This window comes from Gorilla gorilla, chromosome 3, assembly GCF_029281585.2.
Source record: "Gorilla gorilla gorilla isolate KB3781 chromosome 3, NHGRI_mGorGor1-v2.1_pri, whole genome shotgun sequence".
Classification (NCBI taxonomy): domain Eukaryota; kingdom Metazoa; phylum Chordata; class Mammalia; order Primates; family Hominidae; genus Gorilla; species Gorilla gorilla.
In genome coordinates, this window is record NC_073227.2 from 8726902 (window position 1) to 8741277 (window position 14376).

General features: G+C 36.4%; 1 protein-coding gene across 3 annotated transcripts in view; it reads left to right on the forward strand.

Annotated features, from left to right (window-relative positions):
* Window positions 1-14376, forward strand: part of LOC109026610 (zinc finger protein 718) — a 50509-nt gene that overhangs the window by 21245 nt on the left and 14888 nt on the right. The window lies entirely within an intron of this gene.

Genomic DNA, 14376 nt, shown 5'->3' on the forward strand with positions numbered 1-14376 from the left:
TCCCTTGCGTTTTCTTGAATTTTTGTTTTGTTTTTCTTATATGCTTTGATTCTTTTTCTTTTGTATCTACTGCCATTTTTATTTTAATTTCCAAGAGACTTACATAAAACATCTCATAGTTATAAAAGTCTAGCTTGAGATAACAATGTAACTTCTTTTTTTGTACAGATAGGGTCTTCCTTTGTTACTCAGGCTGAAGTGCAGTACATTCACAGCTTAGTGCAGCCTCGACCTCCCCAGGCTCAAGCAATCTTCCCACCTTACCCTCCTGAGTAGCTGGGACTACAAGCACAAATCTGTCTACTTTTTTTTGTACTTTATATAGAGGCAGGGTTTTGCCATGTTGCTCAGGCTGGTCTTGAACTCCTGGGTTCAAGCACTCCACCTGCCTTGGCCTCTCCAAGTGCTAGGATTACATGCATGAGACATCACACCCAGTGCTTCTTTTTTTAAAAAAACTAAACAGCTTTGTGAGATCTTTATTTTATTTTATTCATGTATTTATTTTAGAGACAGAGTCCTGCTATATTGACCAGGCTGGTTTTGAACTCCAGGCCTCAAGCAAAAGTTACCTTCTATGTATAGAAAAATTAAACAATTTTACTTCCTTTAACACACTATTTATGTCACCCTTTACTTTTTTTTAATATTGTGTACCTGTTAACAAATATACTGAAGCTATATGTGTTTTAATGCTTTTTTTGTAACTTTTATATCAGAGTTAAAAGTGATTTATGCACCGTAATTAGTGATATAGCCTTCTATATATATATATATATGTTTTCCAGTAAGATTTATACTTTTATATGTTTTCTTGCTGTAAGTTAGGATTCCATCCTTATAACTTGAAAAATTCTCATTAACATTTTTTTGTAAGACAGGTCTAGTGATTATAAATTCCCTCAACTTATTTTTTAATCTGAGAATATCTTGATTGATACTTCATTTGTAAAGGACAGTTTTGTCAGGTATAGTCTCCTTATTTGTCAACGTTTTTTCTTTTTCTCTGTTCATTTGCACTTTAAATATATGGTCTCACTTCTGTGTGGCTTGCATGGTTTCTGCTGAGCAATTTACTGATAACCTTATAGATGTTCCCTTATATGAGAAGAATCTCTTTTTCTTGCTTCTTTTAAGAATCTCCCATTGTCTTTGAATTTTTGGCAGTTTGATTATAATTGTGTCCTGGGCAAGTTTTTAATTAAGTTCTTCTTGCTACTGATATTTTGAGCCTCATAAAACTGAATGTCTGTATTTCTTCCAAGATTGGGAAAATTTTAACACATTATATCTTTAAACAATAAAAAAAAGTTTTCTCTCTTTTGAACCTCCTAAAATATGTACCTTTTTACGGTTTATCATATAGCATGGGTTCCAAATTCTTTATTCACACTTTCATTTTTAAAAAAATTCTAATTAGAAACTTTCAAATGGCTTACATTTGCTGGGGTGTTTTTTTTGTATAGCTGAGTCTCCTGTTAAAGCTTTCTCTTAAATTTTTCAGTTCTACTATTTTTACTTTCACTCCAGCATATGTGTTTGATTCTTTTTTAATGGTTTCTTTTTCTGTATTGTGATTTTGTTCATGCATTGTTGCAAAAAAATTTAGTAATCTGTGTACTTTTGCATCTTACTGAGTTTTTATTTTTATTTTTTATTTTTTTTGAGACAGAGTCGCACTCTGTTGCTCAGGCTAGAGTGCAGTGGGGTGATCTTGACTCACTGCAACCTTCACCCTCCAGATTCAAGCGATTCTTTTGCCTCAGCCTCCCAATTAGCTGTGACTACAGGTGTGCACCACCACACCTGGCTAATTTTTGTATTTTTAGTAGAAAGAGGATTTCACCATGTTGGTCAGACTGGTGAGATGCTTGAAGACTATCTTGAATTCTCTGTTAGTCATTTTTTAGATCTGTGTTTTATTGTAAGTGGTTACTGGAACATTTTTAGTTTCCTTTGGTGGTGTTATATTTGCCTGATCCTTCATGATCCATTAAGGATGTCCTTGCGTCTGAAGAAGCAAATACCTCTTTCAGTTACTATAAACTAGTTTGGGGAGGTAAATATCTTCTTCTGTTGGATCTCTGGACTGATGAGATTTCTGCTGATATTGCAGTTAAGTGCATTGGAGCCAGGTCATGTAACTACTACTGGGCCTGCCATGAAGTTCATGCTTGACAGACCTGTAATCAGGGCATCAGACAATTGTGGTTTCGTCTGTTTTCTGAGAACACCAAACTTTCTTCAAGATGTTGATCAATATGACTAGTGCTCAGAAAAAAAAAAAAAATCCCAGCACTTTGGGAGGCCAAGGCAGGTGAATTGCCTCAGCTCAGGAGTTCTAGACCAGCCTGGGCAACATGGTGAAACCCCGTCTCTACTAAAATACAAAAAATTAGCCAGTCGTGGCAGTGTGCGCCTGTAGCCCCAGCTACTTGGGAGGCTGAGGCAGGAGAATTGCTTGAACCCGGGAGGTGGAGGTTGCACGGAGCTGAGATCACGCCACTGCACTCCATCCAGCCTGGGCGACAGAGCGAGATTCCATCTCCAGGAAAAAAAAAAACCCTCCAATTATATCTAGGGGTGCTGATACAGCAAATGTTATCTGATGTGACTCCTGTGAGGCTTTTGCTGGTTTTTGGAAATGCTCTAATCCAGTCATTGGACAGGTTCCTGGAAGAGCAGGGTTGGTCCTTGATCACAGCTGAAAAGGTGTGGAACTGATTCATAGGGCTGCTTCAGGATACACAGCTAAGACTTCAGCTCTGTTTCTGGGTTCATGGCATTTATGCCTTCAGATTTCTGGGCAGGCAGGACTGCTCCCAGACTCTAGCGGACAGGGAATGGCGCTGGGTTACAGGGCTACTTCAAGATTCACAGTGGGAATAAAGTCAGCCAGCATGACTATAGGTGTGCTTTTTGGCAGGTTTCAGGCTAGGAAAAACTGCCCCTGGACTTTGGTTGCATGGACTCGGAGCCAGGTTATAGTGCCACATCAAAATCCACCATCAGGGCCAGGTGCAGTGACTCACATCTGTAATCCCTGCACTTCGGGAGGCCAAGGTGGGCAGACCACCTGAGGTCAGGGGTTCGAGACCAGCCTGGCCAAATTGGCCAAATCCCGTCTCTACTAAAAATACAAAAATTTGCTGGGCATGGTGGCGGGCACCTGTAATCCCGCTACTTGGGAGACTGAGGCAGCAGAATTGCTTGAACCTGGGAGCTGGAGGTTGCAGTGAGCAAATATCACGCCATTGCACTCTGCAGCCAGGGTGCAGCTGTCTCAAAAAAAAAAAAAAAAAAAAGATCCACCATCGAATAAATATTGGCAGGCCTACATCCAGGGGCACAGATGGATGTTTCTGTGGGTCTCTGTGTGTGCAGGATTTCTTCCACACTATGACTGATCAGGGAAAGGGGTGGGTTTTGGGCTAACTTACAGATCACAGGCAGAACCAACATGTCAAGGCCTTTCACCTGAGACACAGGACATTATGAATTCTCCTAAGTGTCTTGGCAGATGGTGATAGTGGCAGGAACAAAACCAAATGATCTATAGCTATGTTTACAGTGAGAATTATTCATATTTCATTCGGTAGCTGGGACTATGATGGGCAAGCATGCCACTCAAGCAAGTGCATGCCCTCTTAATACAGCCCTCCTCAGTGTTGGATTCACAATCTTTTACATGGATTTCTAAGTTTTCATAAAGGTTCTTTGTCAGGGCATAACTGCTGTATTTTCATAACTAGAAGTTGTGGGTAGAGAACCTCCTATTCTGCCATCTTGCTATGTCACTCCCCTTGTATGTTTCACTTTCTGATATGTTCTATGCCAAAATTATCTGATTTCAAATTCAAAATTTCTGAAATAAAATGCTCAAGTTTACACATTGTGTAATAAGTACATGTATTGACATGGCTCATTTTCATTAGAGCATTTTATTAATCATTGAGATGCATTTTCTTTTACTGCTTTACATTTCATGCCAAAGATTCAAAATCCTGGCTCTTCAATAAGTACATAGTCACAGTTAAAAACTGTACTTATTTAAAGGATTGTTTTTATGGTACATCTGTATATATTTAATATTTTGTGGGTTAGAATTTTTATTGTATTCAACTCCATTTTACTGGGCAATCTTTTTTCATGTAGATACTCCTTGATTATTTAATTTTTTTCACTTCTAATCTTCATATTTGGTAATTTTCAAATCTATACCTTTAAGGAACAAGTGGTGTTTAATTCAAATAAAAATAATTGGGTTTCACTTGAGGCAAATTAAAATACATTTATAAATCAGACATTTTTATTGCCTATAAAAGTTAGGTGGTATTTGCCTGTATAAATACTGCCCCTCCTTTGATTATAAATTATTTATTTTCTTTGGTGGTCATCAGTGTTTTCTTGTGTAGGTGAGTAGTCAAAAAACAGTGTAAAGTTACCATCTGTTTATTGTCTTATTACATATTCTGTGAGAGAAACACTTTTGCAATTTGCAGGTAATTTCTGAGGAATGTAACCTTTTTAAGTAGGTGTAAATAATAGTTATGAAAAAAATAAAATTGCCTTCTTAAACATTTTCAATTGTATGGTCTAGTGATGTTAAGTATATTTACATTATATTGCAATGGGTGTCTAGATTTATTTTATCTTGTAAAATATAATACCCAATAAAAAATAAACTGCCCCCCTTTTTTTCTTCAGCTCCTGAAGAACACCATTTGACTTAATGTTTTTATAATTTTGACTAATTTTTATATTCTTATTAGTGTCATTATTTAATGTCTGTTTCTGTTTGACTATCTTATTTTATTTAATGTAATGTTCTCAGGCTTTGTTTTTGTAAGATATGTCAGAATATCTGTTTTAAAATGAAATAATATTGTATATATATGTCACATTTTAAAAATCTGATACTGATCTGTAAAGGGACATTTGTGATGTTTCCAGGAATTGTCTTTTGTAAATAATAATAAATGAACGTGCATGTGTAAATATCTATTTAAAGTCCTGCTTTGAATATTCTTGGGATATTTTGGATACGATGATGTAGTACCATGTGTATTTTCATGTTTTTGTTTCCTGAGCCTTAGGTGTTATATCCAAAAATGATTGCCAAGACCAGTGCGTGAAGCCTTATCATTTATTGTTAGATTTCATATATGTGTAAGATCATGTGGTACTTGTCTTGGTGGATCTGGTTTATTTCACTTAATGTAATGGCCTCCAGGTTCATCCGTGTCCTTGCAAATATCAAATTTTTGTTGTCTTTTATAACTGAATAGTATTTTATTGTGTATCTATCCTAGATTTTCTTTATCATCTGGTTTTCAATAAGTGAATTGATTCCATATCTTGGCTATTGTAAATAGTACTGTAATAAACATAGGAGTGTAGATGTCTCTTTGACATACTGATTTTGTTTTTTTTAGCTACAAAGAAAGTAGAACTTTTATATGCTCCAGCAATAGTGTTTAATTTAAAAATTAAAAATAGAACTAACATGCTTCAGCAGTCCTGTTTAATTAAAAAATAGAACTAACATATGACCCAACAATTTGAATTTTGTGTGTGTGTGTGTGTGTGTGTGTGTGTGTGTGTGTGTGTAGTCATCAACATTTTATTGTCTAGGTGATGAGTCAAAGAAACAGTCTAAATTACCATATATTGATTGTTTAAATATGTTATCCTGTGATACTTTTTTTCCTATAATGGCTCTACTAACTTACAATTTTACAACTGTATTTGTTTTCTTTTCTATACATTCTCACTAACAATTGTTAGTCTTATTTTTTAATTAATTTATTTATTTATTTTTGAGATGGAGTCTTACTCTGTCACCCAGGTTGGAGTGTAGTGTTGTGATCTCAGCTCCCTGCAACCTCTGCCTCCCGGGTTCAGGCAGTTCTCCTGCCTCAGCCTCCCAAGTAGCTGGGACTACAGGTGCATACTGCCATGTCCAGCTAATTTTTTTTTCTATTTTAGTAGAGACGGGGTTTCACCGTGTTGCCCAGGCTGGTCTCAAACTCCTGAGCTCAGGCAGTCTACCCAGTTTGGCCTCCCAAAGTGCTAGGATTACAGGCGTGAGCCACCACACCCAGGCAGTCTTTTCAATTACAGTCTTTTCAATAACAGTCATTCTCACTGGTGTAATGTTTTTTTGTTTTGTTTTGTTTTGTTTTGTTTTGTTTTGTTTTTTTTGAGACAGGGTTTTGCTCTAATTGCCCAGGCTGGAGTGCAGTGGCATGATCTTGGCTCACTACAACCTCCGCCTCCCAGGTTCAAGTGATTCTCCTGCCTCAGCCTCCCAAGTAGCTGGGACTACAGGTGCCCACCACCATGCCATACTCATTTTGCCTTTTTAGTAGAGATGAGGTTTCACCATGTTGGCCAGTCTGGTCTTGAACTCCTAACCTCAGGTAATCCACCCACCTCAACCAACCAAAGTGCTGGGATTACAGGCATGAGCCACCGTGCCTGGCTGTGATGTGGTATTTTATTGTGGTTTTTAAATTGTTATTTTTGTTTTAAGTTTGTTATATATTCTGTAAGTTTATCTTTTGTCATAAGTATACTTTGCAAATATTTTCTTTCATTCTGTAGATTATCTCTTCACTCTGTTGGGATTTTTTTGCTATGCAAAACATTTTTAGTTTTTTGTAGTCATGTTTGCAGATTTTTACATGTACTTTGAGGTCTTAAACATTTTTTTCTCTGTAATATGTGGTAAAACATTTCTCTATGTTTACTTCAAATAGCTTTATATGTTTGGGTTTCCCAAACATATAAATCTTTATTTGTGATTGAGTTTTTTATATCAGAAGAGGTAGGGGCCTAGGTTTATTTTTTACTTTTTTTGATTATCATGTAGATACTCAGTTTTCCTTGCACTGTTTATTGAAAAGACTCTCTTTCTCCAATGTGTGTTCTAGACATCTTTGTTTAAAATCCCTTGGCTCTAGGTTCATGGATTTATTACTGGGCTCACTGGATACTGTCATCTGTCTATTTTTATGCCAGAATCATGCTCCTTTGCTTATTGTAGCTTTATATTATATTATGGAGTCAGGTAGTGTGATGTCTCCAGCTTTATTCTTTTTGCTCAGGATTTCTTTGGCTATTTGGGGGTCTTTGGTAGTTCCCTATAACATTTAAGCTTGTTTTTTCCATTTCTGTGAAAAAAGTCATTGGTATTTTGATAGAGATTGAATTGAATCTGTAGATCACCTTGGGTAGTATAGCAACTTTCATAATAATTTTTCAATTCATGAACATAAAAATCTTTCAGTTTTTCATTTCTTTTTCAGATTGTTATCAATGATTTATAATTTTCAGTGTAGAGTGTTCAGCTTTTTAATGAAGTTTGCTGCTAGACATCTCTTTTTTATTGAGGATGCAGAAGCAGCATTTGGCAAAATTCAACATGCATTTGTGATTTAAGAAACTCAACAAATTAGGTATAGATGGTATGTAGCTCAACACAAGAAAGGCCACATTTGACAAATCCATGGCTGAAAAAATCTGTATACTGAACAGAAATCTATATACTGACAAATCTATATACTGAACAGAACAAAAAAAACAGAAAATGTTTTATTTGAAATTTGGGACAAGACAAGGATGTTATTTGATATTATAATTGCGTATGACAATATTCAACTGTGTACACTATAAGACAGTGATATGGTTTGATTGTGTCCCCACCCAAATCTCATCTTGAATTATGGCTTTCATAATTCCCATGTGTTGTGGGAGATAATTAAGTCAGGGGGGCAGTTTCCCCCATACTGTTCTCATGGTGGTGAATAAATCTCAGGAGATCTGATAATTTTATAAGGTTTCCCCTTTTGTTTGGCTCTCATTCTGTCTTGCCTCCTGCCATATATGACATGACTTTTGGCTTCTGCCATGATTTTGAGGCCTCCCCAGCCATATGGAACTGTGAGTCCATTAAACCTCTTTTTCTTTATAGATTATCCAATCTCAGGTATGTCTTTAGCAGCAGTGTGAAAATGGACTTCTGCAGTAAATTGGTACCAGTAGAGTTGGGAACTGCACCTGAAAATGTGGAAGTGACTCTGGAACTGGGTAACAGGCAGAGGTTGGAACAGCTTGGAGGGCTGAGAAGGAGACAGGAAAATGTGGGAAAGTTTGGAACTTCCTGGAGATGTGTTGTATGGCTTTGACCAAAGTGCTAATAATGATATGGACAATGAAATCCAGTCCAAGGTGCTCTCAGGTGGAGATGAGGAACTTGGGAAATGCAGTAAAGGTGTCTCTTGCCATGTTTTAGCAGAAAGACTGGTGGCATTCTGCTCCTGCACTAGAGATCTGTGGAACTTTGAACTTGAGGGAAATGACTTAGAGTATCTGGTAGAAGAAATTCCTAACCCATAAAGCATTCACAAGGTGACTTGGGTGCTGTTAAAAGCATTCAGTTTTAAAAGGGAAACAGCATGAAAGTTCAGAAATTCTACAGCCTGATGATGTGATAGACAAGAAAAACCCATTTTCTGAAGGGAAATTCAAGCTCACTGCAGAAATTCGCATAAGTAATGAGGAGCCAAATGTTAATCGCTAAGACACTGGGAAAAATGTCTCTAGGGCATTTCAGAGAACTTTGTGATAGCTTCTCCCATCATAGGCCCAGAGGCCTAAGAGGGAAATAATTTTATGGGTTGGGCCTAGGCCCCCCTTCCTAGGGCGTTGGTGCCCTGTGTCCCAGCTACTCTACCCATAGCTAAACAGGGTCAAGGTACAGCTTAGGCCTTGGCTTCAGAGGGTCCAAGCCCCAAGCCTTGGTAGGTTCCATGTCATCTTGAGCCTGCAGGTACACAGAAGTCAAAAATCGAGGTTTGGAAACCTCTGCCTACATTTCAGAATATGTATGGAAATGCCTCACTGTCAAGTTTGCTGCAGGGGTGTGGCCCTCATGGAGAACCTCTGCTAGGGCAGTGCAGAAGGGAAATGTGGGGTTGGAGCCCCCACACAGAGTCCCCACTGGGGCACTGCCTAGTGGAGCTGTGAGAAGCAGGCCACTGTCCTCCAGGCCCCAGAATGATAGATCCACTGACAGCTCGCACCATGCACCTGTAAAATCCACAGACACTCAACACCAGCCCATGAAAGCAGCCAGAAGACTGACTGTACCCTGCAAAGCCACAGGGGTGGAGCTGCTCAAGATCATGGGAACCTATTTCTTACATCAATGTGACCTGGGTGTGAGACATGGAGTCAAAGGACATCATTTTGGAGCTTTAAGATTTGACTGCCCTGCTGAATTTTGGCCTTGCATGGGGCCTCTAACTTCCTTGTTTTGGCCAATTTCTCTTATTTGGTATGGGTGTATTTACCCAATGCCTGCACCCCCATTGTGTCTAGGAAATAACTAACTTGCTTTTGATTTTACAGGCTCATAGGTGGAAGGGACTTACTTTCTCTCAAATGAGACTTGACTGTGGACTTGTGAGTTCAACCTGAAATGAGTTAAGACCTTGGGGGACTGTTGGGAAGGCATAATTTGTTTTGAAATGTGAGGACATGAGATTTGGGAAGAACCAGGGGTGGAATGATAGGGTTTGGCTGTGTCTTCAGCCAAATCTCATTTTGAATTATAGCTCCCATAATTCCCATGTGTTGTGGGAGGGACCCAGTGGGAGATAATTGAATCATGGCAGTGGTTTTTCCCGTACTGTTTTTACAGTAGTGAATGACTCATGAGACCTGATGGTTTTTATAAGAGGTTTCCCCATTTGTTTGGTTCTTATTCTCTTTTGTCTACCACCATGTAAGATGTGCCTTTCACTTTGTACCTCCCACAATGATTTTGAGGCCACCCCAGCCACATGTGAGTCCATTAAACCTTTTTTTCTTATAAATTACCCCGTCTTTGGGTATGTTTATCAGCAGTATGAAAATGGACTAATACAGACAGTGTGGAGCACAAGTCAAATATGCATCAGTGATATGTCTATTTCCAATATAAGTCTCTGTGTTTATCTGTATTTGTATTGTTCCTGCATTGTTTATAAGTTGTATACTTGCTCTGTTTGTGTGTATACAATGATCATTTTACCCTGTCTAGGTGAGTTGTCATTGAAATACTTCTAATTTTACCCTCTATTTATTTGTGAATCTATATTTTTATGTGTGGGAGAACACTTTTGTGATTAGAAGATAATTTCAAAAGCTATCATACCTCTGTATCTCTTCTAGATATTACTATTTTTAATTGTCAAAAAACAAACTTTACAATCTTATTTTTAATACTCAGTTTAGTCATATTATATTGACATTGTTATGCATTGTATCTCTAGAATGTGTCTTCCAAAGCTAAAATCACTCTACACATAAAACAACTATGTATCTCTGTTTTCTGGCACTTTACAAAAACAATTGCTTTCTATTTCAGAATCAGACTGTTTTAGATAGCTTATGTAAGTTGATTCGTATAGTTTCTGTCTCTTTGTGGCTGACTTATTTCATGTTGCACAATTTCATTAAGATTTATTTTTATTTCATTAGATTATTTTTTGCTTCTAAAAAATTAATATTAATATTTCAAATTATATTTATCCATCTGATGAGAGACATTTGCATTACTTTCGTTTATTTGCTTCAGTAACAATGCTGCAATAATTATGAGTGTACAAATTACTCTTCCTGTGACCATGTATATGAGAGTTTATGTTTGTGCTGGATTTAATCTTATCCATCTAGCTGTTCAGCTTATACTCATACTAAATTGTTTCAATTTTTAGCTTTGTATGTGTTTTGAAATCAGGAGCTGTGATGCCTCCAACATTGTTGTTTTTCTTTTTTCTTTTTGTTTGTTTCTTTTTTTTTTTTTTTGAGACAGTTCCACGCTTGTTGCCCACACTGGAGTGCAATGGTGCAATCTCAGTTCACTGCAACCTCTGCCTCCCAGGTTCAAGTGATCCTCCTGCTTCAGCCTCCTCAGTAGCTGGGATTACAGGCGTGTGCCACCACACCCAGCTAATTTTGTATGTTTTTAGTAGAGATGGGATTTCTCCATGTTGGTCAGGCTGGTCTTGAACTCCCAACCTCAGGTGATCCACCCACCTTGGCCTCTCAAAGTGCTGGTATTAACAGGTGTGAGCCACCGCACCCGGCCTTGTTGTTTTTCTTATTGAAGATCGCTTGGTGCTACATTGTCTCTTGAAATTTTATCTAATTTTGGGGTTGCTGTTTCTATTTCTGGAAAAACTCAATTAGAAATTTGACAGGGATTGCATTTAATCTGAATATTACATTCAACAGTCCAGACGGCTTCATAATATTAAATATTTCAAACGTTGAACAAGAGCATGCTAAAGAGTATATTGTTTGCTTTCTATAATTATGTAAGATTTTCAATTTTTTTATTCTACTCTCATTCCAGTTTGGTCATAAAAACTAATCTGTAAAATTTTAATTTAAAAAAATTTGTTTAGGGTCTTTTTCTGGCCTAACCGGTGGTTTATCAAGAAGACTTTTGTATGAGCTATTGAGAAGGGTGTGTATTCTGCTGTCGTTGAGCAGTGTTTTCTACAATTCCGTTAGGCATAATTTTTTAATACTGCTTTCAAGTCTTCTGCTCCCTTATGAATGTTGTCTTTTTGATTTATTCATTACAGAAATTGGGGTATCAAAATATCCTAGTATAGTTATATTGCTTTGTATATCTTGCTTTACTTCTGTCAGTATTTGCTTTATATATTTGAAACCCTAATGTGAGATACACACACACACATTAATATATGTATACACACACATTTGTCATGGGTTTCCAGTAAATGAACACTTTCATTATTGTTTAATGTCCTTTGTCTCTTATAAGCTTTTAGTTAAGGCATATTTTATGAAATAGGACAGTTTTTCACTTAAGATGCACTTTGTGTAATATAATTTTGACCTCTTATTTGGTTATTTGCATGAAATGTCTTTTTTCATCTTGCCTTGTCTCCTTTAATCATTAGATTTTAAGTGACTTGTAGAAAAGCAGGTTGGATCTTGTTTTTTTAATTGTTAAAATTTTTTTATTCAGTGCATGTATTTTGAATGGAAAGTTTACTTCATAAATATTTAAATAATTTGCTGACAGAAAGGCTTACTAATGTTATTTTATTGTTTTACTTGATAATTTTATCTTTGTCCCTCATTTTCTGTCTTTGTGTCTTTTTGATTTTTGTATTGATAGGCCCTTACTTTTTGTTTTTTGAGTATCTCTACAGATCCTTTTTTATTTGATATCTTGGGAATTACATAAAATTTCTTAAATTTAAAATAATATATTTTAAACTGGTAAGAACTTAACTTTAGTTGCATGTTGAAATTCTTCCTCATTATATCTGCCCTCAACTTTATTATTGATGTCACTAATCATATTTTTATTTTGCATATTAACAGTTTATGATTAAGGGGTTTTTTTTTTGCTTTTATCTTTCACATTTTGGAGAATAATTAAAATATTTTCTGTGCTATCATGCTAATGATATATAACTTTATATTTTTGTATGTGCATATCTTTCCTAGAAAATTATGTTTTCATATGATTATGTTTTGTTTTCTTGCATTATGTTATTTTCAGTGAAAGATACTTTCTTTAGCCCCTTTTTTTTTTTTTTGCAAGGCAGATGTAGTGCTAATATACTTTTTCAGCATTTGGTTATCTTGCAAGGTCTTTACTTTTTCTTCATTTTTAGGACAGTTTTGCTGGTTATATTAGTCCCACTTAGGAGCTATTTTTCTATTTTTTTCTTTTTCTTTTTTTATTTTTTGAGATGGAGTCTTGTTTTGTCGCCCAGGCTGGAGTGCAGTGGCGCGATCTCGGCTCACTGCAACCTCTGCCTCCTGGGTTCAAGCAATTCTTTTGCCTCAGCCTCCCGAGTAGCTGGGACTACAGGCATGTGGCACCACACCTGGCTAATTTTTTTGTATTTTTAGTAGAGACAGGGTTTCACCATGTTGGCAAGGATGGTCTCGAACTCCTGACCTTGTGATCTGCCCACCTTGGCCTCCCAAAGTGCTGGGATTACAGGTCTGAGCCACCGTGCCTGGCTGAAGCTATTTTTTCTTTCACCACTTTATATTACAATTCCATGACATCTGGAATTTTTTTTTTTGACAGATTCACTGGTTATCTTATAAGACCACACTTATTTATAAATGACACATCACTTTTGCCTTGTAACTCCTAAGATTCTCTTCTTGTCTTTGACTTTTGAAACTTTGCTTGTATGTGTCTTGTTATAAATCTCTATGTGTGTAACCTAGTTGAAGCTTGTGGAGCATCTTCAGTTTTTACATCCTTTTTTTACTTTTGAAAATGTGTCAGTCATTATTGTTGCATTTTTCACCTTCATGACTTGTTTTTTATATTTTTAATGTTTTCATTGATATTCTTATTTTTCTGATTTTATAAATTGTATATGTTTCTATTTCACTCATTGAGCATTATTCAGGTTAAATTTTTAAATTTTGAATATCTTCATTATTTATAGTTGTTTTCTGAAAATTTTCAAATTTTTTAATTGGGCCATGTTGCCCTAATATTTTGCCTACACTGTAATATTGTTATTTGAACATGAACTAAAAGCTATTTGTCACAATCTTTACAATGTTGCCTTGTCCTCACATAGTCTGAAACCAATTGTCTTTGATAGAGATTATGGGAGCCTCTCATACATGTTGTAAGGGTGTGTCTTGTCTAGAATTTTGTGTTTATTCTTCAGTTAAAAGAGTTTGTTCATGTTTCTTCTTATGGTTTCTAATCACTTGCTCTACCTGTTCCCTGTTTTTAGCACTGCTGTCTGCTCATGAAACATTTACCTTTGGTCTCAGCAGACTCACCACCATTTATTTCTTTCAGCACCCTGTATTATTGGAGACAGAAACCAGTTTTTGTAATAATTTCCAAAAGCCAGAAGTAGGAATGTGTGTGTCACTATTTTTCCTCTAAGAAGCCAGGTGTTGGCAGTTTACTCCTAAAGCACAATGCTATATTTGTGGGGAGGAAGAGCTACAGTGGGTAAATGTAACATACTTTACTTCGTGTTTTATGTGGCTCTTGGAATTGTGGTTACCTGAGGCATTGCACATAATTAACTCATTTATAGATTTCACACAAAGGCATTTTGGTCAGTATATTTTTGTTATATATGTCTGTAAAGAAATTATGGCCTGTGGTATTTACTGAGCATCTTACTGATGTACTTTGTATAATTTTATATATTAGATTTGTAATTGTATTAGATTTGTAAAGTATATTTATTTACTTATTTGTTTATTTATTTATTGAGATGGGGTCTCACACTGTCACCTTTTCTGGAGTGCAGTGGTGTGATCTTGGCTGATGGAAGCCTCTACCCCCCA